The following is a 24,154-nucleotide window of genomic DNA, read 5'->3' on the forward strand; positions in this document are numbered from 1 at the left end:
CTCATCTGGCCTCCTTCCCGGCTGTGGGATTCGGTTGCTGTTTTCTATTCTAGCAGCGAATATTAATTTGCAAGTCTGTTATCCTCAATTCTGAGCTAGTGTGGGATTTCTTTTAAATGTCCTTCTTGAGTCATGCCTATTGACAAAGTTTTAGCATGTCTGTCTTTGGTGGCAACTACATGGCTTCTCCCTGACTCCACCTTCTTTCTTTCAGCATTCAGTTTAGTTTTCCCCATTGGGCTCTATTCTGCCCTATTACAGACCAAAGTGGGTTCTTCATTCATTAACCAATAAAAGCAACACATATACGGAAGAATTTTCCACATCACACAGATTTATGCTTTGCATTCTTAAACACCTATGTAATTTTGTTTTTGTAGAATGCTATGTTACATACTTTAGGAATTCTAAGAAAAGAAGATCATGTAACACTAATATTTGCATCCACTAAAACAATCCATTGCAGACAAAAAAAAATCTCTCAAAAAGAGGTTGCTTTGGCGATGTATTCTAGGAGCTCATGAATCAGTTTAAAATGAGCTGGTAGAAAGTGAAATGCTTAACCATTAGCTGGCAGTTAATGCTTTTGTGCATACTTAATGATAGTAGATTTTCTTATAATTTTTATTATAATCCTGATAAGAAAACTAAGATTTTATTATAATCCTTAAACGCCAACTTCAAGATTTATTAAAATAAATAATGAAATGAAGAAAATGAGATTTAGTTTATACATTCTATTTAAGAAAATGTAAAGGAGTTTGTGGTCGTGAATTTCACCAAGTTGAGAGAGTCTATATTCACTATATAATTCTGGCAGTGTTGCTAATTCATATAATCATCTTCTTATGAAGTAAAATAAAAATAATTTTATTAAATTTATAGAACTTTCATTAGTATAGCTTGTAATGCCCAAAGTTCACTAGTGATATGATTAATAGCTGAACCTTAAAACTAATGAACATATTTTGTTTATCACAGAATCATAGCTTATTCCAAAAATCTTTCAATTTCGAAATAGTTGAAAGATACGAATTTATATAACATTACTTATTAAGAATGTTTATCAGGACTTTCCCTATAAGAAGTGGCCAGAGCTACCATCTGATGCATCCTCTAACTTCTCATCAATACAGGTATAAAACCTTAGTTGACCTGCTTTGCTTATTGTTCATTTCTTTTGTAAGTCTATCCTAGTCCATATCTTTGAATTTTTACCAGGATTTTATATAAGAGCTGTTGTCGGGGTTTCTGTCCTGCCTGATTCCTATAATTGTTAAGTTCCAAAGAAATCACACAGAGGTCTATATTATTTATAAACTGATTGACTCATTAGCTCTTATTATTAATAATAAGGCTTCTTATTAACTCTTATAACTTATATTAGCCCACTATTCTTGTCTGTGCTAGCCACATGTCTCGGTACCTTTTTCGGCGAGGCATTCACATCTTGCTTCTTCTTTGCCTGGGTTAAGACTGCAGTAAGTACTTTCCTCTTCCTAGAATTTTCCTGTTCTCTTTTACCCACCTCTACTTCCTGTCTGGTTGTCTGGCCTATACTCCTTGCCTAGTTACTTGCCAATCAGCGTTTATTTAAAATATAATTGACAGAATACAGACCATTGTCTCACACCAAAGCACTCTATCATTATCATGTGTTTCAACCTGTCTGAATTCAAATGTCTATACAATTTAGCTTTGGTAAAACAAATAAAGACAACAATACTTACTTCCTTTGAAAGACACATCAGACTATCTCTTATATGTATGAATCAACCAATACTCAATGAAGCCAGACTGTTACTTGACTCAAATGTTCCCATTCCCTATTGATTAGAATAAGGCGTTCTGGCTTCCCATGGTTCTTTTCATTCATAATTAAGATTATTCCATTCTCTATAACTTTAAACAAGTAATAAACTTTTCTTCTACTCACTTTATGTGCTGCAGCATCTGTTCCATCAATATAATCATCTTTAAGGGTTGAAACTACATAGGAACCCATTATAATATTTAATTCCTGATGGAGGTGGGTCTTCTGTCTATGTGTTAACTTCATTGGTTAATAAAGAAACTGCCTCTGCCCTTTAATAGGACAGAAAATTAGGTAGGCAGAGTAGACAGAAGAGAATTTTGGGAGAAAGAAAACAGAGTCAGGCAGATGCCTCAGGCAGTCACCATAGCTCTCCTCTCCAAGGTGGATGCAGGCTAAGGTCCTTCCCCGTAAGATACCACCTTGTGGTGCTACACAGATTACTAAATATGGGTTAAAGCAAGATATGAAAATTAGCCAATAAGAGGCTGAAACTAATGGGCCAAGCAGTGTTTAAAAGAATACAGTTTCTATGTAATTATTTCGGGTAAAGCTAGCCGGGTGGCGGGAAGCGGTCCGCTGTTCCATTTGGGGGGCATAAGCCAGCCAGGTGGCCGGGAGCCGGGCGGGAACACAGCCTGCTTCTTCAACACTACAATTTCCTTCTTTAGCTAGTCAACAAATTTTCTTTCTTTAGTTTTCAAAATCATCTTGTTTATTTGCTCCCACTTATTAGGATTTGACATCTTAGCACATTCTAAAAAGAAATTCCTGAAATGTATGTTTTATAAAGGAGTAATTGTGCCAGGTCCTAGATTTATACACAAGCAATCTACTCTGCTGGGAATTCTTCTGCTAATTTCTCAGATTAGTCCTTCCTATTCAATTTTAGCAAATTATCTTTGTCATTTATTTTTTACATTTTTATTTATTTGTGTATGTGTGTATGAGTGTGTGTGTGTGTTGGTGTGCGTACATGCTTGTGGTTGTCTAACTTCAGATAGTTTCTAGCCTTCCATGCAGATCTTAAGCATCTAATTCAGGTTGTCTCTCCTGATTGTAAGCTCATTTACGCACTGAACCAACTAAGCTATCTCACTGGCCTCTTTTTCCAAGTTTTCAATAATAGTTTTCAACAAGAGTTGGTCATCTTTCACTCTATACACTGTCCATGCCACTGATTCAGTACCAATATTTAAACTCTAACAATGTAGTTCATTCTTTTCCTTTACACATCCAGGTCCATGTACATAATTAGTCAGTTAAGTATAACAGAAAGACACCCAGCTAAATTCACCCATCTCCCTGATATGAGGAGGCACCATCTTGCATGCTGTCAAAGGGATGACTTCAAAGATAAAATTATGGCCATGGCCCCACTTTATACAGGTCAAGTTGTGCTTCATTAATTGAGCTACTATAGTTAATGCTTTATGGGGTAGGATGAGACAAGAACAATTACATTCTGATTATTCTAAGTAATAAGAGGTAGTGTGGAATACGCCCCCACTGCATTAAGCGTGAACACCAATGAGGGTATAAGAGGTAACAAATATCTAGGGAAAACTAAGCAGCTTTTATATTGCATTGCATCAAGTTACCATGGCGAGGCAACAATTTCTAAAACATTTTACCTGGAAGTCCTGAAAATGTGTTGTACACAAGCATTTAGAATGGTTTGTCTAAAGTGTATTCTGGTCTCATTACTCTGGGATGAGTGGTTCACTGCTTCTTCATTACTCCCAGTCTCAAAGTCCATGTATTTTGAAACAGCTTACAAATTTTAGCATGCACAGGCTTTTGATTATTTGTCCAGCTCTTATTGCACTACAAAAACATAGATGGTCCATGACTCAGGAAAACTGAGCTTCTGTATGACTTGCAAAAAAAAAAATGTTGTTGCTTTGTTTCCTGGGTTTTCTGTGCTTTCTTTTCTAAGATAATAATTTGCTTTTAATTTTCTCAGGCTTAGCACATTCTTTTCACTCAGGTCAAAGCATAAAATATGGCTTCCAATGTCAGTCCTAAATGGAATGTCTTCATCAACCCTGATCATCAGGCGTAAGGAAAGTACTGTGGGACAATGGTCTTATAACCTGTAAAGATTTATCAGTTTATTGGTTTAATAAAATACCTATTGGCCAGTACCCAATCATGAAGTATGGGTGGGGTGACCAAAACAGGAGAATTCTGGGAAGAGGAAAGGCTGAGTCTGCAGTCATCACAGAGGAAGCTGGAAAGAGAGGAAGCAAAATGAGAATTCCTCGCTGATAGAAGGACCAAGCCACGTGGCTAACACAGACAATTATTATGGACTAATTTAAGCTGTAAGAATGAATAAGATACCTGAGCTAATAGGCAAACCAGTTTATAATTAATATAGACCTCTATGTGTTTATTTGGGACTGAATGGCTGTGGGACTCGGCAGGACAAAAACCTCAGTCAACAAATAGCACCAAAGTGGACAACTGCATCCACATAAAACCTGAGAGAGCTTGGGAAGTAATTCCAGACACAAAAACAACAGGATTAAACATGCTTTTTGGTAGCAGCGTTTTCTCAGGTTGGCTCTGTTTGCAAGAGGCAAATGTGTCTTATTTAAGATAGGTTTCCTGACTCAGTTTTAGCTGCAAAAAACCTTGCAGTTCTTTTAAGAGGACCTACCAGCAAACACTTAATTGGCATTTATGAATAAATAACAACAGACTTCTTGGTGGTTGCAGGGACATTGAAATGCCATAGAGTTGTAGAAAGTACCTCCACCATGAGGCTAGACTCTCAGAAAGTTAATGCATGGGGTATATCCAGTTTACAAAGCCATGGACTTAATCCTAGTCATATCACTTAGCAGATTAAAGACTCATGTGGTCAGAAAAAAATGAGATATACAGTAAATATAGATTCAGATGAAAAAAAAATCTAAATGTTTTACAGAGTGTTTAAAAATATATACAGGCTTCAGAGAGAAAAGTAAAAGGATAAAGTTGTTAAAATAAAAAAGAAAGAAAGAGAATAGTTAGGTGTGGTAGCACACATCATTATTCCTAACACTTGGTAGGCAAGCAGAGGCAGGAAGATCTCTGTGAGTTCACGGACAACCTAGTATATATTGTGAGTGCCAGGATAGCCAAAGATTCACAGAGCAACCTAGTTTCATGAAATAAAAAATTAGACATAAAATAAAAAAATAGAGTTTGAAATAAATCCACATAAAGATGGAAAATACACAGACAGTCTGGATATTATATGTTATTGTGTTGTCTTTGAACTGTTTGAATGCTGAGGAAGGAGCAACAGCTGCTAAAAGACATTTGATTATAAATGCTGCTGGATGGATGATCTAACATATATGCTTTGAAAATATAAATACAATTGATGAAGTACAGACATTATACAGAAATCATTTAATGAATATATGATGTGAAACATATAGAACTTCTTATAGAAGTAGCAAGTAGTTCAATATATGTAGTTCAATTATTTGAGTGTATTTTTCAATAAAGTATAGACATCAGATACTATATTGACTGGATAATCCGTAGGTACTGTCTTCCAATTTAATATTGAAAAACATTTTGCAATACAAGTAGAAATGTACAGAAATAGATATGCAGAATATAATTAGACCTGAAATCAAAGATCTACTATCCAAGCGTGATGCTGATATTCAAAGTTGTTTCTTCTATGTGTGATTTCATTAAAAAGAATTTTTTGAATAAACCAAACAATATTTCTTCATAAAGCAGACATTGAGATAACTTATTTCAACTAATTTTTTTAAACTTTCTACTCTAAGTCCTGTGTGTTTCTTATTTTTCTTCTTCAACTTTATATTATAGCATAAATCATTTAAAAACATTTCAAACTTACAATTGGAATATGAAATATATAAGAATTATGCAGCAATTGCTAAATGCCGCCATAAAATACAAAGGTAGAAATGTGAATCTGAAAAAGAACTATACTCAAATGCAGTTGTTTAAAGTTTCACACATTAAGCACAGAATTATGAGTTATCAGTCATTCCTAAAAGGTGCGTTTTATTTGAAATACTAAAACATGTTCCGTAAGAGACAGTAATTTGAACTAACTTAATGCTTCAATACATAGAAACCATAATGATTGTGAAGGGTAAAAAACTGCGATTTTACTGTTACCAAGAGTTTCTCATGCTTAAAGTGGAATCTCGGGTTTATGAAGTTGGAAAAGTGGCAAATGTGGGATTTATGAGCACATTCTATATCTGTGGTTAGCAGTGGATTTCTGTTGAGATGTACTGACTTTCTTCTTCTGAATCATAAAGAAATTGACTTACGTAGATATGAAGCAATACAACAAACCTTATTAAAAGCCAGGAGGCTCAGGGGTAAGTAGCCTTCTGTGATTTGTAAGTTTCCTTCTCCTTCCACAGTAGACAGTGGGAATTAGCTTTTAGGAATACAAACAGACTTTGATAACAAACCAAGTGATTCTTTGCTCTTTGTGTGTGTGTGTGTGTGTGTGTGTGTGTGTGTGTGTGTTGTTTTTGTTGTTGTTCAGATCTTTTTCCCTTTTTATTTAGTCTTCCTTCATGTAATATATCCTGGCCACAGTTTTTCTTCCCTCCAACCCTCCCAGCCAAGCTCCCCATCCCCAGATCAGTTGGTCCTCCATTTCCCTTCTCTCAGGGATACTCACAGTGGTAGCAACCAAACACGGCAAAACAAGATATAATAAGACGAGGCGCAAACCCTCAAATCAAGGCTGGACTAGGCAGCTATGTTGAAGGAAAGGTTCCTAAGTGCATGCAATAAGGCGAGACTCACACCAGCTCCCACTATTAGGAGTCCCACAAAAACTCCAAGCTAACCAACCATGGCATATATACAGAGAACATAACACAGACACATGCAGCTTCTGAGATTGCCAGTCCAGTCTCTTTGAGCATCTTTAGCTCTGCTTAGTTGATTCTGTGATCTGAGTTCTCATGGAGTCCTTGACCCTCTGGCTCCTGCCTCCTACAAGACTTTTTTACTTCTCCGGGGTTCTCTGAGTTTCAGTTAATGTTCGGGTGTGGGTCTCTTGTGTTTGCTCCCATCAGCTGCCAGAGAAAGTTTCTCTGATGACGACTGGGCTAGATTCCGACCTACAAGTCCAGCTGAATATCATTAATATCATTAGGAATCTTGTTTTGCTTTTTCTTTCTTTTCCAGTTGTGTTTGGATCTACCCTATGTCTCTGGGCTATCTACCTTCTGATTCCTGACCATGCAGGCAGTGTTGGGCATGGGTTCTCGCTCATGGTTTTAGTCGCAAGTTAGACCAGTCATTGTTTTACCATTCCTACTCCCATACACTCTTGAGTTACAATTGCCCCAGCACATCTTTCAGGCAGGACAGGTTGTGGGTCAAAGATGTTGCATTTAGGTTGGTGTCCCGCTCCCATCACTGGATGCCTTGCCAGATTACAGTACTGGCTGTTTCCGGCTCCGTATTCTCTATTACTAGGAGTCCTCACTAGAGTCAGCCTCGTAGGTTCCAGGAATTTTCCACTGCATTATGTTTCCACATTGCCCCTAAAGCCTCCTAGTTACAGTTGCCTCTTTCAATAAAAAAATGGTCCTAGAAATAGAGACTGCTACATTTTTAAGAGTACACAGTAGCAATTTTTAAGATTTCCTTTCTGTCGTTGTACTTACTTCTATTAGACTCAAAAGTTAATAAGGTTTTATTAATATTAGAATTTACCACTGACTTTGTCTTTAAGAAATCAATAAAGAATCTCTCTAGAATAGTCCTTTTCCTGGAATAGTGGAGATGTGTCTGCCAGACAGAAAAAGGTAAAGAACTCAAGAATATTCTGGAAGAATTCCATAGTAAGTTGTGACAAAAGAAAATCAGAATTGACTTGTTGGACTACAGCACTGTTCCTTGTAAAACTTTTTAAAAAGAAACGATTTGTTTTCGTTTTTTGAAACAGAATTGCATCCCTTTCCTTTTCTCCAATTCCTCTCAGCTGCCATCACTCAGACCCCTCCCAAGTTGATAGCCTCTTTTTCTCTGATTGCTTCTATTATGAGAGTGCCCATATGCACGGAAAACTATGCAATTATAACTTTCTGAGTCCATTTTTGTGGTTTATATGTATGCTGACCACTCTGTTGGACTACCAATTTGAGGTTTCATCTTAGTGAAAGGATAAATATTCATCCGCCATCAATCAATAATTGCCTTTATTATTTTGCCTTAGGGATGAAGCCCCATGAAATTTTTCTTCATTCCCCATTAACATGGCCATTGATATTTCTATTGTTCTGGGTTTGATTATGTAGCCATTGCTGGGAGAGTAATTCCCAGCAGAGTGAGATACACTCCAGATATTAAGGATCTTGCAGTCTTTCTGCACCTCATCCAAGATGTCCTCTGAACCACAGATTTAGAAACAGTGGCATGGATGCATTTGTTGAATTTTTAAAATAAGGAGATCCAGACAAAATTTTCTTTTAAACAATAGGATTTGAGGCTTTAAATATATTACTTTTGAAGTGCAAAAAGATAAACTACTCAGGTTGATAAATGTGGAAAGCATGAACTTGGATATATAACATACATTACATGTTCAATTAATTTATATTCACAAGTGTCCATGCATTTTAAAATAGATTATACTTCAAGTATCATCTTGGATATTTAAATTACAAAACTGGAAATTTTTCTCATAGAGAAATATGCATAGATATAATTCACACTAGATTATTCAAGAGCTACTTTCCCGTACTGATTCATTTTTAGCCTTTTCATTTGTACCAAATTGTTACCTTTTATGTTTCCATAATGTACTGCTTCCATATAAAGCTTATTGACTCAGCATGGGCTAAGACAGGATCTTGATTGCAAATCAGTAGTTCTTTTGTATTTAAAATGTCTATTGACAGAGAGGAAAATGTTTTGTCCTGTGACTCACTTTCATCTTGTCATAGAGCATTTTCCCCCTACCTCAGTAGTGTCTACCTGTTGAGGTTTCACAACCTCAACATGTAAGTAAATATAAAATAATGGCAAAATTGGCTCTGGTGAAACTTTGAACACTGGGAGTAGTAATCAAATAAACCATGGCTTTTCTTGACAGTACAGAGAGAAATTAGGCAGATGGGAGTATCTTGCTAGCATTCACAACACACACCATTTTCATTAATGAAAATATGAGGAAAAGGTTGTCATTGAGAAGCTCCTGAAGTGACGGTCACATAAACAGATGAATGAGCAAAGGATCATTGCTAAAAGTGAAAGAGGATGTCAACCTAGAAGATTCTAAAAATGTGTTCTTTGAAGTACGCTTTGATACAGCTATAATTTTATACTGTTAATTTGGGTTTTAATTTTTAACAAAGAATGATTATTAGAATATTCCTTCTTTAAATTTCACTAAAGTGAATAATATTTCCTAACAATTTTAATTGCTTCATTGTAATCTTTGTCAAGGCTAACTTTAAATTATTTTCTATTAAAAACTTTCTTTAGAACTGCAACAAAAATGATCATTGACTTCAATTCACAGAGCTTAATCTTATATCAATGATACTGATTATTTAAATGATCATTGATGTTAAAGTTTCTATAAGACAATAATATACTCAGTTAGTTATAATCTTATCCCATGTATATCTGAATATGAAATACTGATAAAACATCTATAATTACTAAACATTCCATGGCTTTAAAATCTCCAAAAGCAAAGTGGACAAATGAGAGGCATTCATGCAAAGAGTACTTTATTTAAGAGAAAGCGCTCCATAATACAAAATTAGGGGTATCACTGTGCTCTTTAATCCTGAAGAGAATATACGCAATTGTTAGCAATTCTCTAGGACAATAGTTAGCTTAGATTTCTCCAAATCCAATATGTTTTAAATTATTAGAATAATATCACATAAAAAGAAAATATTCTTTGACTTAAAATTTTATTAATTGACCCTTGACAGTGTATACTAAAAACCAGTAAGATGAAGGAAATCAAAATTTAATTACATTTTCTTTTAAAATTATTTTGCTTTTTTTGTATAAAATGCCTGCAAGAAGAGTTCATAATCATAATTATTCTAATTTGAATAAAGTTTTCTATTTTTCCTGAGAATAATATATCTCATACACTCAATTATTCAAAGGTTAACCCTGTACCTGCTTTTATATTTATGTCTTATTGTCTCAAGTTCAAAATAGATCAATATTGTTTTGTTAACGCTATGCATAAAAAGTTTTTTTGTTACAGAAACAATGTTCTTACAATACTTTTTTCAACTGACTGTACAGACAAAACTTCTCATTGCAGACTTGAATAGGGTAATTACATTTTGAACTCTGTGCTGCACAGTAGAATTGAGGAATGATTCAGTAAAATATTAATTAAGGTAAATTGGGATACTTATAAAATATTGCAATAACATGTAGCATTGATTTGTTTTAAATTTTTGCCTAATATAGGCTGTTTATAATAATCTTACTCAAATTTCATATTGCTTTGCTCCTATCTTAATTGAAAAACTATTTTCAATTTTTTATAAATATGATTAAAAACTGGATTTCAACATTCTATGTGTTTTTAAATGTTTTTTTTCAGATTCATGAATTTTTACCTAAAAGTAATTACTTTTAAGTAAATAAATAATTAATAGATGTATTTCTTATCATAATTGGATAGAGTTTCCTAGTTTCCGATCAGACTGGTGTAGTGATTTGAAAAGGAAAACTCTTCCACAATGTTGAGCATTTACAGTATTTGGCTCCAGTTGGTGGCACATTAGGTAGGAGATTTAGGTGCTGCAACTTTGCTGAAAGGAGCACACCAATAGAGACTGGGTTTGAAATTTAAGAAACCTCGTGTGTTTCCACTTTGCTGTCTCTGTTTCCTCCCTATCATTCTAGATTTGAGCTGTCAGTTTCCTTCTCCTGTTACCATGCCTTGCGACTATGCCCGGCCACTTGCCCTGCCACCTGCTTCCATGTTGTCTCAGTTATTATCGGCCTTAACCCTCTGGAACCATATTCCCAATATACTCTTTATTCTCTACATGATTGTGCTCATGGTGTTTTATCTCTGCAACAGACAAACAACTAGTGCATCTGGTCTCTGACATAAAACTGGATACATTATCTCCATGTGTGTTCCTGCTTTGCTTTCATGATTTGATGCAAGCGAATTTTAGTGCTAACTAACATCTTATGCTCCAACCAACTGATCTGTCACCAAACTGGGTCTTTAACTTGGTTAAAAAGTAAAGGATCGCTACCAGATGGCATGGGCATCAGGCTGTGTAGAACTTTAATTATTGGAAGCAAATGGGCCAAATACATGTAGATTCAACAATGACTTTGTAGAGCTTAAAGACAGGCAAACAAAGATGATGGGCTAGCTTAAAATAGGTGTTTCTTTACCTGAAGGAAGAAGTTGTGCTAGAAAAGAAACAAGCCTCTTTGGTGAAGATGGCTACTAGGTCCCTTTATTACACTGCTTGATTTTTGTATTAGAAAATCTTCAGCAGTTTTATTGCCAGTCAACTGAGAGGTTGGGAAAGCAACACAGTATGACTACACATATAATGCAGATTGAGGAATCAGAAATATGTCATTAATTCTTATTTTGTTTCCAAGAGTGATAGATTTCATGTACCATTACAAAATCAAAGCAGATAATCTATTTTTTTGAAAAAACAAGTATATTAAAATCAAGCTTATATTCACATTAACAATAGCTGATTCAGATTAATTATACATATTCCATATATAGTACAATAGTATCACTTAACTCAGAATGAGAGCCATTGTGTGCTTTCAACTTCAGAACATTAATTAAAGTTTTAATTGCTGGTCTATGAGAAATGAAAAGTTAGAACTAAAAGCCCAGAATAAAAATAAAAAATAGTTAATATAATTATACTAGAATATTTATTTCAAAAGATATAATGGTACAATGATCCAGAATGCCATTTTTTATACTTATAACACTCAACATTATATATCTGAGACAACGTATATAAAACTAATCCCTAAAGAAATGAATCCTTTTGGTCTCACTTCTGATGTTTATTATAAACGCTATTCTTTTCTCTCATTGTCTCAAAAAGCAACTTTTACCTGCTATGACATGTTCAGTACTTGATAGATTCTAAGAAGTCTTTCCTGGTTTACCAGAAATTTTCATAGGTGTGTGGGTTTATGTCAGGGTCTTCTGTAGTAAGAAGGTCACTTGCATATCCCAGATGCCCAGAAAAAAATAATCACACATAAATGATATTATTTAAAACACTGCTTGGCCCATCAACACTAGCTTGTTATTAGCTAATTCTTACACCTTAATTTAACCCATTTCTCTTAATCTGTGTATTGCTACCTGGCTGTAGCTTATCAGCTAAAGTTCCATCTGGCTTCAGCAGGCCTACATGGCCTCTCTCTGACTCTGCCCTACTTTCTCCCAGCATACAGCTTAGCTTTCTCCACATAGTTCTGTTCTTCCCTGCCATAGGCTCAAAGTGGTTCTTCATTCATTAACCAATAAAGCAACACATAGACAGAAGGACCTCCCACACCAGTCTTCAGTTTGGTTCCATTTATCCATGTCTGTTTTTATGCTGATACCAAGATGTTTTTATTGCTGTAGCTCTTTAAGCTAAGTGGAGCTTGAAGGAAGGAATCGTTATACCTCCATAAGTTCCTTTAATGTACAGGATTGTTTTAGCTCTCCTTTTTTATATGAAACTAAGTATTGTTCTTCTGAGTTTTGTCAAGAATTGTGTTGAATTTTGATGGCAATTGCATTGAGTCTCTAGATTACTTTTGGTAAGATTGCCATTCTTACTGTGTTGTTCTTATTTCTCCTAGAGAATGGGACATATTTCCATTTCCCATTTTTCTTCCTCAAAGACTTAAAATTCTTGTCATAGAGGTCTTTTACTTGTTTGATTAGTGCTAACTTAAGATATTTTATATTATTTGTGGCTATTGTAAAAGGTGTTGTTTCTCTGATTTCTTTCTCAGTCTATTTATCATCTGAATAAATGAGAGGGCTACTCCAGACCCAATAATACCACTCTTGGGTATATACCCAAAGGGTGCTCAACCATACCACAAGGACACTTGCTCAACTATGTTCATAGTAGCATTATTTATAATAGCCAGAACCTGGAAATAGCCTAGATTCTCCTCAACCCAAGAATGGATAAAGAAAATGTGCTATATTTACGCAATGGATTATTACTCAGCAGAAAAAAACAATGACATCATGAAATTTGCAGTTCAATGGAACTGGAAAATATTTTCTTGAGAGACAACCCAGACTCAGAAAGGCAAACATGGTATGTACTCACTCATAGGTGGATATTAGACATAAAACAAAAAATAAGCAGGCTATGATCCTCAGCCCCATAGAAGTTAAGTAACAAGAAGGACCCTAAGAGGGACACATGGATCTCCCTGGTAAGGAGAATAGAAGAGATGTCCTGAGTAAACTGAGAGTGGAGGGGTAAAGGGAAAGGGATAAGGGAACGGGAATATGAGGGATTAGAATCATCAAATTGGACGCAGGATGGAGGGGGAGAGTAATGAAAGATATATCTTGATAGAAGGGGCCAGAATCTTGGTGCCAGGCAAACTCCTAGGAACCAACAAGGATGACCCCAGCTAAGACCTCTAGCAATAGCCAAGAAGGTACCTGAACCAACCTTTCCCTGTCAGAATTGTGACTACCCTAATTGTTATAAAAAAAAATCTTCATATAGTACCTAATGGAAGTAGATGCAGAGTTCCAAGAGTCCAATGAAGATAGGGTAAAGGGCTTTTATGAGCAATGGGGGAGGGCAGGTCATGTCCATGAGTAACCCACAGATACAGCTGACCTGAGCTTGTGGGAACCCCCAGACTCTGGACAAACATCTAGTGAATTGGCATGAGGCTGAACTACACCATCTGCAACTGTGTTACATGTAGTTTGGTCTTTTTTTGGGGGTGGGGGGGCTAGCAGTGGTACAAGGAGCAGTCTGTGATACATGCACTGGCTCTTTGGAACCTATTACCTATTGTGTGATGCCTTGCTCAGCCTTGATGCATTGTGGAAGAGCTTGGCCCTGCCTCATATTGATTGGCAATGCTTTGCTGATTCCCATGGGAGGGATTATACCATCTGAATGAAGACAGAGGAGTGTATGGGGGGAGTAGAAGGGAAGTGGGGGAAAGAAGAGGAGGGAGGGAAGAGTGTAGTTGGTATGGAGAATAAATTTTAAAAACATAACTAAGGATAAAAAGTTGTCAATATGACAAGGTCACATGAGTGAGGGTCCACAAGTGCTCAATTATTATTTATGGCTTCATTTGTTCAAATCAAAAAAGGAAAACTTTAATGAATAGTCTGACTGATTTCACATTTTTATTGACAAATTTAAGTTATACATTTTTTCCTTTGTACATGCTTCCTCCCAAAATTCATCTGAGTTTAATTATATTCAGATCTAATTTTGCATAGATATGACAATAAGTAGAGGATCCTTCCTAGTATTTCAGTTATACAACACATTGCCTTATTTCCATGAGTTCAAAGCCAGATTAGTCCATCTCTTTATTCAGGATGTGTTCTGGGATATATTTTAATTAACATGAGAGAGTGCAAAGATGGAGTAAAGTATTTTCAGTATTTCACAGGCATATGTACAGCTTGGTGTTGATGGGGATTCTAGTTTGTTCAGGGATGAGTATGTGCATAGCCCAAACCAACAGAGGCCTACTGTGCTAAATCATTCCCCTTGCTTGCCTTACTAGCAAGCATCTGTTTATGGAGTCAAGGAATACTCGGCTTAAGGAAATGCAATCACCTTCTAAATGTTAGCCAAATGCATTTAATCTAAATAAAAACAAAACCAAATGCCATCATTTTAAATCAAATGATTCCTTTATTCTGATTGCAAATAAACATTCTTTTGCAAAGAATTTTCAGCTATTTTCTCGCCAAGAATTCAAGACTCAAAACAAGTAGATAGAATGGTAATTCATTTTTTTTTAAAAAAAAAAGTCAGATTTGTTCATCTTGTTACTATTATCCCAAAGCTTTTGTGCTTTTTTTCTTGCAGTGCTATGTGCTGCAGTTTAGCTGTGAGTGTAGTCTTCTGATTCCATATTTCTTTGGAGTTTTTAATAGTATTTTTGACTATTTTTTATACATATAGTAATTTGAATTCAGTATTATGGTGATTGTTTATAGCTGAATTAGGCTGAAGATAATGGATGTCTTTTATAAAATTATGAAGCTGAAGGCGGGCTTTGTTCATTTGATAACTTTTTGACATTGAGACTGCCAAAGAAGATGGATTTGTATTTTGAGTGCTTTGAAGTTGGAACAATTTTAAAAAGGGAAATTTCAAATGCCTCATTGAAACACAAAAAATTCCTTCATTGCCTGAAGCAGATAAAGAAAAAATATCTGACTCATTTAAGTTCTACTTTTAAAGCTATTTTAAATTTGTAATCATGGAGTGTTCATATGTCAGGAACTTTAAGGTGTAGTAATATGATTAACTGAAAACTAAAGCATGAATATTATTAAAATAGCAACATTTTCATTGGTTTTTAACTGCTTCCACACTATATTCTTAAGCTGAAGATTTAGAAACTAATTTTACAAGGGTGATAGTTTATTCATGTAAAATTATCCCTAGAGTGATTATTTTTTTAAAAAAAATCTTTTGATACTTCTCTCTTAACATTTTACATAAGAAAGTAAGGTAGAAGCAATGTTCATAATTCATTTGAATAAATATGAGTTTCCAAGGAAGACACCTGAATGAGAATGAGTGGATGGCTTACCTGCTTGCACTTATAGAATCATTACTGTTCTGATCTCTGGGTGCTATAAACAGCCCTTACAGCACTGGGATACAAAAAATATATCCAAGTTTACACAGGAAATAAAAGTTTTCTTTTCGTAAATACTCTTCTGGATCTCCAAAGCACTAGCCATCATAAAAATCTAGAATAAACCCTCCCTTGAATGACCACTGTGTCGTTTTCCTCTGGAGGCTCATTAGCAGCAAGGAAAAATGTAAGGCAAAATTGATCTCACTGCATATGACTCCTGACTTATACTCCACCTACCATGATTTTGGCTGGAACAACACCAGGACCTAATGAAATGGTTTTTGAATTATATATAAAGTACACAGCATTTGCCCCCATTTCATTAAAAACAATATATCATAATCTGGTTTCATAATCTCATACTTATATACTTAAAAGCTTCCTATTGGTTTAGTAAAAGGCACAAAAATATGGTTGTACAAAGTATGAAATTATATTTTTATACTTTAACCTTAGGTATATAGAAATAGTTTAATCTCCATATCTCTGTTCATTCATACAAGTTTTTGTTATTGAAACAAATGTTAAAACAAAACAAAAAATATTTTATGACCTTAATTTGTGAATAAATTTTTTTTTCTGTTAGATACACTAAAGACTTTGTTATCCCTTACCTGATGTTTGTTAATGTAAAGAAAAACTGAGGTTATATCACAGTTAATTCTTTATGATCATATGCTGTGAAAACTGTAGTGGGTTTTGATGTCAGGACCAAAATTTATCTGTCCACTTCTGAAAATGCTTAAATATAGAATAGGAAGAAGCCTTATTGGTGGTGGTTTCTGTCCTGCCTGATCCCACAGCTGTTCAGTCCCAAAGAAACACACAGAAGTCTACATTAATTATAAGCTGGTTGGTCTACTAGCTCAGGCTTCTTATTAACTCTTACGTCTTAAATTGGCCCATAATTCTTGTCTGTGTTACGCATGTGACTTAGTACTTTTTATCAGTTGGCATTCCTATCTTGCTTCCTTTGTGTCTGGCTTTTTTTGAAATGACTGCAGACTGACTGTTTCTTCTTCCTACAGTTCTCCTGTTCTAGTTGTACCACTTCTACTTCCTGCCTGGTAACCCCACCTACACTTCTTGCCTGGCTACTGGTCAAACAGTGTTTCATTAAAGCAATCCAACTGATAAATCTTTACAGGGTACAAGATCATTGTTCCACAGCACTTCCTTACATTTTGTTTGTTTGTTTGTTGTTTTATTTTTGAGACAAGATTTCTCTGTAGCTTTGGAGCCTGTCTTGGAACTAGCTCTTGTAGGCCAGGCTGGCCTTGAACTCACAGAGATATGCCTGCCTCTGCCTCCTGAGTGCTGGGATTAAATGCATGTGCTACCACCACCCTGCCGCTGGGCACCATTTGTTGACATAGGTTTAGTACTGCCTAGTCCCAGAGCCATTCTTCCCAAAGAAATACACAGAGGTCTACATTCATTATAAACTGGCTGACCTATTAGCTCAGGCTTCTTATTAACTCTTACATCTTAAATTGGCCTATAATTCTTGTCTGTGTTAGCCACGTTGCTTGGTACCTTTTATCAGCAAGGCCTTCTCATCTTGCTTCCTCTGTGTTGGGTTAAGACTACAGACTCAGCCTTTCCTCTTCCCAGAATTCTCCTGTTCTGGTTGCCCTGTCTTTATTTCCTGCCTGGCTATTAGCCAATCAGAATTTTATTAAAGCAATACAAGCAACAAATCTTTATACAGGGTAGAAGACAATTTTCCCACAGCAGAGCCTTATCATCTGACCTGAAAAATCAACTCTCACCCCTACCACAGTCCAGATAAATGTCCATCTGCCTGACCTTTCCATTTAACAGTGACTTTGACCAATAGTTTCCATTCCACATCTGAATTGTTAAGTGTCTAGTCTGAATCAGTGGGTGAAAGTGACTACTCTGTTAGAAGGAGGACATTTAAAAATTCCCCATGAACATTCAGCCTTGACATGCTATTTTGAATTTCAGGAATGTGAGATCAAATCAGATTTTCTACAGTCCAAGGCATCTGGTTAAACTTTGCACTTCTTTGGATTTTGAAGACCTTGTACTTTTTCTTGAAACTCATCACATTATTTTTATTATATATAATTAACTGTTTCAGATATTCAAATAATATATTTGATCATACTGCTCCCCTACTACACTCTTCTCCTAAATCTTATCAAATCCACTCTCCCTCTACCCAAGTCCATTTAATCCACCAAGTATAATCTGTGCCAATCTGTGCTGTGTATATACACTTAGGTGTGTGGAAATCCACTGGATTATGGTTGACTTACTTGGATTCCTACCCTTAAAGAAAGGATCTTTACTCTTCCTTCCTCAGAGGCCATCAACTGTCAATAGCACAACAGTTCAACATGGGGGCTCATTAGATATTCCTTTCTCCACACTAGAATGTTGACTGGGATTCATCTTGGGTAGATCTTATGCAACAATTATAACTATTATGGGTTTGTAAATACAGTTTTCCTGTCATGCCTAGATGATATTCATTTCTTCTTGTCCTGTTTGACCTCCCATTAATATTTCTGTCAACTTCTCCATAATGGACCCTAATTCCCAGTGATGGTGAGGGTGGGGGTGATTTGTGGGGTCTTATGGCTGGACATAGCACAGGCACTTTTTCTGTGTACTTTTACCAGGTGTGGGTTTTAAAAAAATCACCCTCCACTGAAAACTAACAAACAAGCAAAAATCTGATAACTGAGAGAAACACTATTCTACAATAGAATAGAGATATGGATTTATTGAGCTGCTTAATAGTATATAATTTAATAATATAAGTCATGCAACACCTAAAGCCTCTCCAACCATAGGCTCCTACCAAGATTTACAGTGCCACACTACATGACTTTTTTCCCTATATAAGAGACCTTTAATCTGATGAGAAGCAATTGGTTGCCCTCATAAAACTCACTCCACTATTGTACCCATTAATACATCTCAGCACTACTGTTCTGACTGTAGCTCAGAGTATTTATTCTGAGAAAAACTGAAGATTCCTCCCTGCCAACAGGAGTTCACTTAGCACCTGATAGGTGAAAGCTAGTATGGGAGAAATTTCCCTGACTGTAACAACTTGATTTTTCTATGACCTGTGACCTAAGTATGGAGTCTTCAGCAACGGTGTCTTATCTTTAAATTCTGATAGGCAACATAAGCAATGGTAACAACCTGTGTTATTTGGAAGTCTATGGGATATTACTGACCAAAACCATAAAGGGAGTAACCCACAGTTGGCACTGGGATGTTTGATTTGACAACCAATTTTTTCTGGAAGGATTAAAATTTTAATTTGAATATATATTTAGGAAACATAAAAATAGCAGATCATTTTTAAAATCCTCAAGTTTTGTTAAATCTCGTTTTAGTCTCGTCTCTACCAGATTTTCTCATGACCTTCTTAAGATGCCACATTATTAACATATTTTTATCTCAAGAAAATACATTAAAAATACTATTTCCCTATCCACAGTTACATTTCTCTTAAGTATTTGCATTTTTCTCCAGAATCAAATAATATTTAGAGTGGAGTCATCATCCTTTTTACTGAATTTAATAGAGAAATAGGCTCTTCAGGCATTTATTGCAGTATCTATCAGATACTGTTAATATCTATGACAAATTTCACTTCTTTATAAACTTTTCTATTACCTTCATTTATAAATGTTTATGCTTATGAAAGCAACCTGAAGCATGGTTACTTATTTACTGTGTTCTACTGAATATTTTTTTCCATTCATTTGGTACTAGAAAGCACTCTTCTTCCTTGTTCATGTTCTAAAATTTATGTTCTACAATTTATGCTAAAAGTACCATTTTCTCATTTTTTACTTTCTCTTTCTACGTTAATGGATTTTTAAAAATAGACCCTAGTTTTTCACAAATGAAGATATCTAGGTTGAAGGATAGTCACTTCTTTTTCCCTCCCATGTGATCTGAGTGCCCGCAAAACTCAAAGTGATGCAACTCTACGTCATCACAGTTGAGTCAGAGCCTTGTTGTGCCTTTGGGTAAACATGTCCGCTAATAATTCTACCAGTTAAGTTATATCAAATAATCTTAACAGCTAAGTTATATCAAGAAGATGGCAATTCACAGGTCTCATCCCTTGCTTATCTATCACAATCTTTCCAATATTTCTTCCAAAATTTTTCATGGATCTGGTAGGGAAGTTATAGATGTTCTCTCAATGACAGAACCATGAATTCTTGGTACTTTGAAAAACAATGGATCTCTGCATCAACTGTTAGCTTTTGCATAGCAAAGCTTCAAAGATATTGACAAAACTTTAGCCAAGTTGACAAAAAAGAGAGAATCTATTTAAATTAATGAAATTACAGATTAAAAAGGACATATTTGAACAGACATTGAAATGGTTGGGAAGAGTGAAAGGAGCATGGGCACATGGCCCAGCAATTGCTGCAGAACACTACCACAAAGAGTGTGGTTACCCATGCACTGCGCTGTAGCCAGCTGACTGTGCCTGGCACTGTGCTATGATGCCAGGAAGGCAGGGGACAGAAAAACAGAAAAGTTTGGAGGACTTGGCTTCTCATGTTCATTATCTGAAACAGGTCAGTAGGGAATGGCTAGAGACAGCAAGGCCTGTGGCCAGACACAACAGACAAAAAGGGACCATCACATCCATGTCCCAGGTCCCTGGGTAGATAACCAAGTGGAGAAATGAGTCAGTATTCACTGAATTTCCCTCCCAGTGCTATTCCTTGTTTCTGCCTCTTATTTCTCTCATATCTCTGTTCCTTTTGTTTAATAATTCTAATTCTCATGCTCCTACCCTGGAATGTATGAAGACTGGACCCTGACATCTGAAAATGCTCAGCTCCTTAGTATTTCAAGAGATGATAGTAGGAATTTTATGTAAAGTAAAATTGAGAACTTTCTGAATACAAACCTGATAAGAGAAGCATTAAGACAAACAAGTTGAAACCCATGAGGTTTTAATAATGGAGTTTTTTCCTGTACAGATTAAGTCATGTACATTTTCTGTACAGCAAAACACACCACCATTGAACCAATTAACAACATAAAGACTGGCAAAATATTTACCTATTGTACATATGACAAATGTTTAGTATCTAAAATATAAATAAAAACACGGTTGTCAAAAAACCCAACTTAATATTACAATGGGGTATAGACTAAACAAAGAGTCATCAAAAGATGAAGTATTAACAGCTAACAAAAGTTAAAAATAATGTTCAAGATGATTAGCCATCAGGAAAAAGTTTTCATCTTACTCAGTCATAATGGCCAAGATTAACAAAACAAATGATAACAGAGGAATGTGAGGATGCAGGGCAAGGGGATCCTTTAATCGTTGTTGCTGGGCGTGCAAGCTGGTACAGTCACTACAGAAATAAAGGTTCCACAAAAGTATGAAAATAACTTTATCTTCAGAACCAGGTATAGAGCATGCGAGCATATACTCAACAGACTCACCATCTTACCAAATACATGCTTGTTCTGTCATGTTCATTTCTATTTATTCACAGTAGTCAGAAATTGCAAACAGTCTAGATGTCTATCGATTGATGAAGGAGATAATGAAAATGTCTTTACATTTACATAATGGAATATTATTTCGATCTTAAGAAAAATAAAATCTGTTCAGGAAAATGTATAGACCTATACTGAAGCATCTTGTTAGTGGTAATCCAGACACAGAAACACAAACATTGCACATTTTTATTTCTTTTTTTTTCCCTCATTTTTTTTATTAAAGATTTCCATCTCCTTCCCTCCTCCTCCCCTTTCCCTCCCCTCCCTTCCACCCATACCCCCTGTCCACCCCTCTCCAAGACAAAGAGCCATCAGGGTTCCCTTCACTATGTTAAGTCCAAGGTCCTCCCAGCTCCCCCTAAGTCCAGGAAGGTGAGCAACCAAACTGACAAGGCTCACAGTGAGCCCGTCCATGCTGTAGAGTTCATGTTCATTGCCGTTGTCCTTGGTTTCTCAGTCCTCCTCCACCATCAGCCACATTCAGAGAGTCTGGTTTGGTCCCCTGTTCCCTCAGTCCCATTCCAACTGGACTTGGTGGTCTCCCGTTAGATCTGTCGCACCGTCTCAATGGGTAAACGCACTCCTCACGGTCCTGACTTCCTTGCTCATGATCTCCCTCCTTTTGCTCCTCATCGGGACCTTGGGAGCTCAGTCCGGCGGTTGGCAGAGACTTGACTCTAGAGGGGTTCCCAGGTGTCCAGGAAGACGCCCCCAGCTAGGTCCTTGGGCAGCTGAGGAGAGGGTGCCAGAAATGCACAGATCCTATTGCCATACTCATGAATATCTTGCATATCACCATAGAACCTTCGCCTGGCATTGGATAGAGAATACGACAAAGCCCCACATTTTTATTTCTTATATGTAAATGTAGCCTCTTGTACTGGGTGGTTTAGTGTGTTAATTTGATACAAGCTATAGACCTCTTAAAAGACAAAACATCACCTGCAGAAATACCTCATTGAGATCCAGCTGGAGAGGCTTCTTTTCATTTAGTGATCATTCGAGGAGGACCCATCCCATGCTGGGTAGTGCTCTGGGCTGCTGGTCCTTGGTTATGGAAGCAGGTAGGTTGAGCAAGCTAAGGGAAGCAAGCCAGTAAGCAGCACCACTCCATGGCTTCGGCATCAGCTCCTGCCTCCAGGATTCTACCCTGTTGGAGTTTCTCTCCCGCCTTCCTTCAGTGATGAACAGCAATGCTGTAGTGTAAGTCAAACTCTTACTCCCCAGTTTGCGTTTTGGCCATTGTTTTTCAGAACAGCAACAAAAACACTAACTAAAACACTCCAAAATTTAAGTGTATTTCAATTAGAATATCAGCAGAGGTTATTAGTGCTTAAGAGGTCAAGCAAGGAATGGGTGTCTTCCAAGGAAGATGAAATGAAACATAGAGGGGTATAAGAGGGGAAAAAGGAAACAAGAATGGGAACATAGGTAAAGAAAAAACATAAGGGATACCAAACACTATCAGCTTTCTGAAAAGTCATATGGATACTTACTACTCTAGAAGCTTACTAAAATATATAAAAGGAATTGAAATGGAGTTACATATAATGGGAGAGAGAGAGTACTCCAAGTAGACATCACATACAACCAAGTAAAATCCTGAGTAGCACGAATGGGTTACACCTTTTGTGTCATTAGCTAAGGTAGTCTGAACTTTATAGGCTACCGTGAATGCTATTTTCTACTGTTGGCAATCTGAATGGATGGCATGGCATTATTGTTGGCATCACCACTTTCTTTTGTCATGAGTATAGAGCAAGTAAGTTGCTGTCCACTAGAAATTCACTCCTGTTGGGAGCGGTGAGACCCCAGATCCTGAATTTCTTGTAATCCCCTGATCTGAGTGCCTACAGCTGCTCTGAGCACGAGACCTTCAGGAGTTCCGGATGGCAGGAGAGTAATTTCTGGTGGGTTTGTCTGGGGCATGGCTATCTCTATATAATCTGTCCCTAAACACAATAAAGGGGGCATTCTTGGGGAATTCAAGGATGACCCATGTCGCTGTCTTGCTGTCTGTGTGTGTTTGTGTATTTTAACCTCCTGCCCCTTGCCCGAAGCTCGGTAACTGGGTAAAAGCACATCGAATGCAGACATGGGGGCGCGGTCTCTGTCAAAAATCTCCCCCCCCCCTAAATTTTTTATAAAACAGAAAACCCTCCTGACCACACAGCCCTTTGGTCATTTTGATTGAACCTGTACTCAGTAGAGAGTGACAGCATCACAGGAGAATACTGGCTTTTAGGAAACACAAGAGAGCAACTTAAGCCTGTAAGACAGGTAGATTCAAGTATCCCAGAGACTCTTGGTTCCTCATACTATTTCCCACACACCCTCTTCCCCTCAAGTGAGCAGAGGTGTGTGACCATATCAGACTCGGGACTTTTAGGAGTGACTTTGCCATGACCCCAGGAGCAGTCAGAAACCACTGCTCCTTCAGCAGTCCCCTAAATAAACATACCCCAGCTGCCATACCCCCGTGGCCCATTCATTCTTGTCAGCTGAGTGCATGGAAGACACTTTCTCGCTCGTGCACCTCTTTGGCTTCCCTAGCAGCCCAGCTGATCCTGCTTCTGTGAAGTGACCATATGCTGCATTCTCATGGGTTGTCTGATCTTACACAGGATTTAAAGATGAATGCCCATGGCAACAGGCATTAAGATTGCCAGCAATAGGGTCCCCAATCACCACTGAACCCAACCTCCCATTTGGGCAATGATATTCAACCATCCCTTTGGCTAAACAGTTACAATCTGGTGTGCTAATTATAACATTTCAAGGGCTATTCAAGTAACCATTGAGTTGTTTCACCACATAAGAGGTATTAGCAATATTAACAGATGTCACACAAATGAAATAATGAACAAGACATTTGTTGTACTAGCCATAAGTCCACCTGCTCCTACAATAGGGAAATCTCTTGATTTAAATTTG

The sequence above is a fragment of the Arvicola amphibius genome, chromosome 13 (assembly GCF_903992535.2).
Source record: "Arvicola amphibius chromosome 13, mArvAmp1.2, whole genome shotgun sequence".
NCBI classification, from domain to species: Eukaryota; Metazoa; Chordata; class Mammalia; order Rodentia; family Cricetidae; genus Arvicola; species Arvicola amphibius.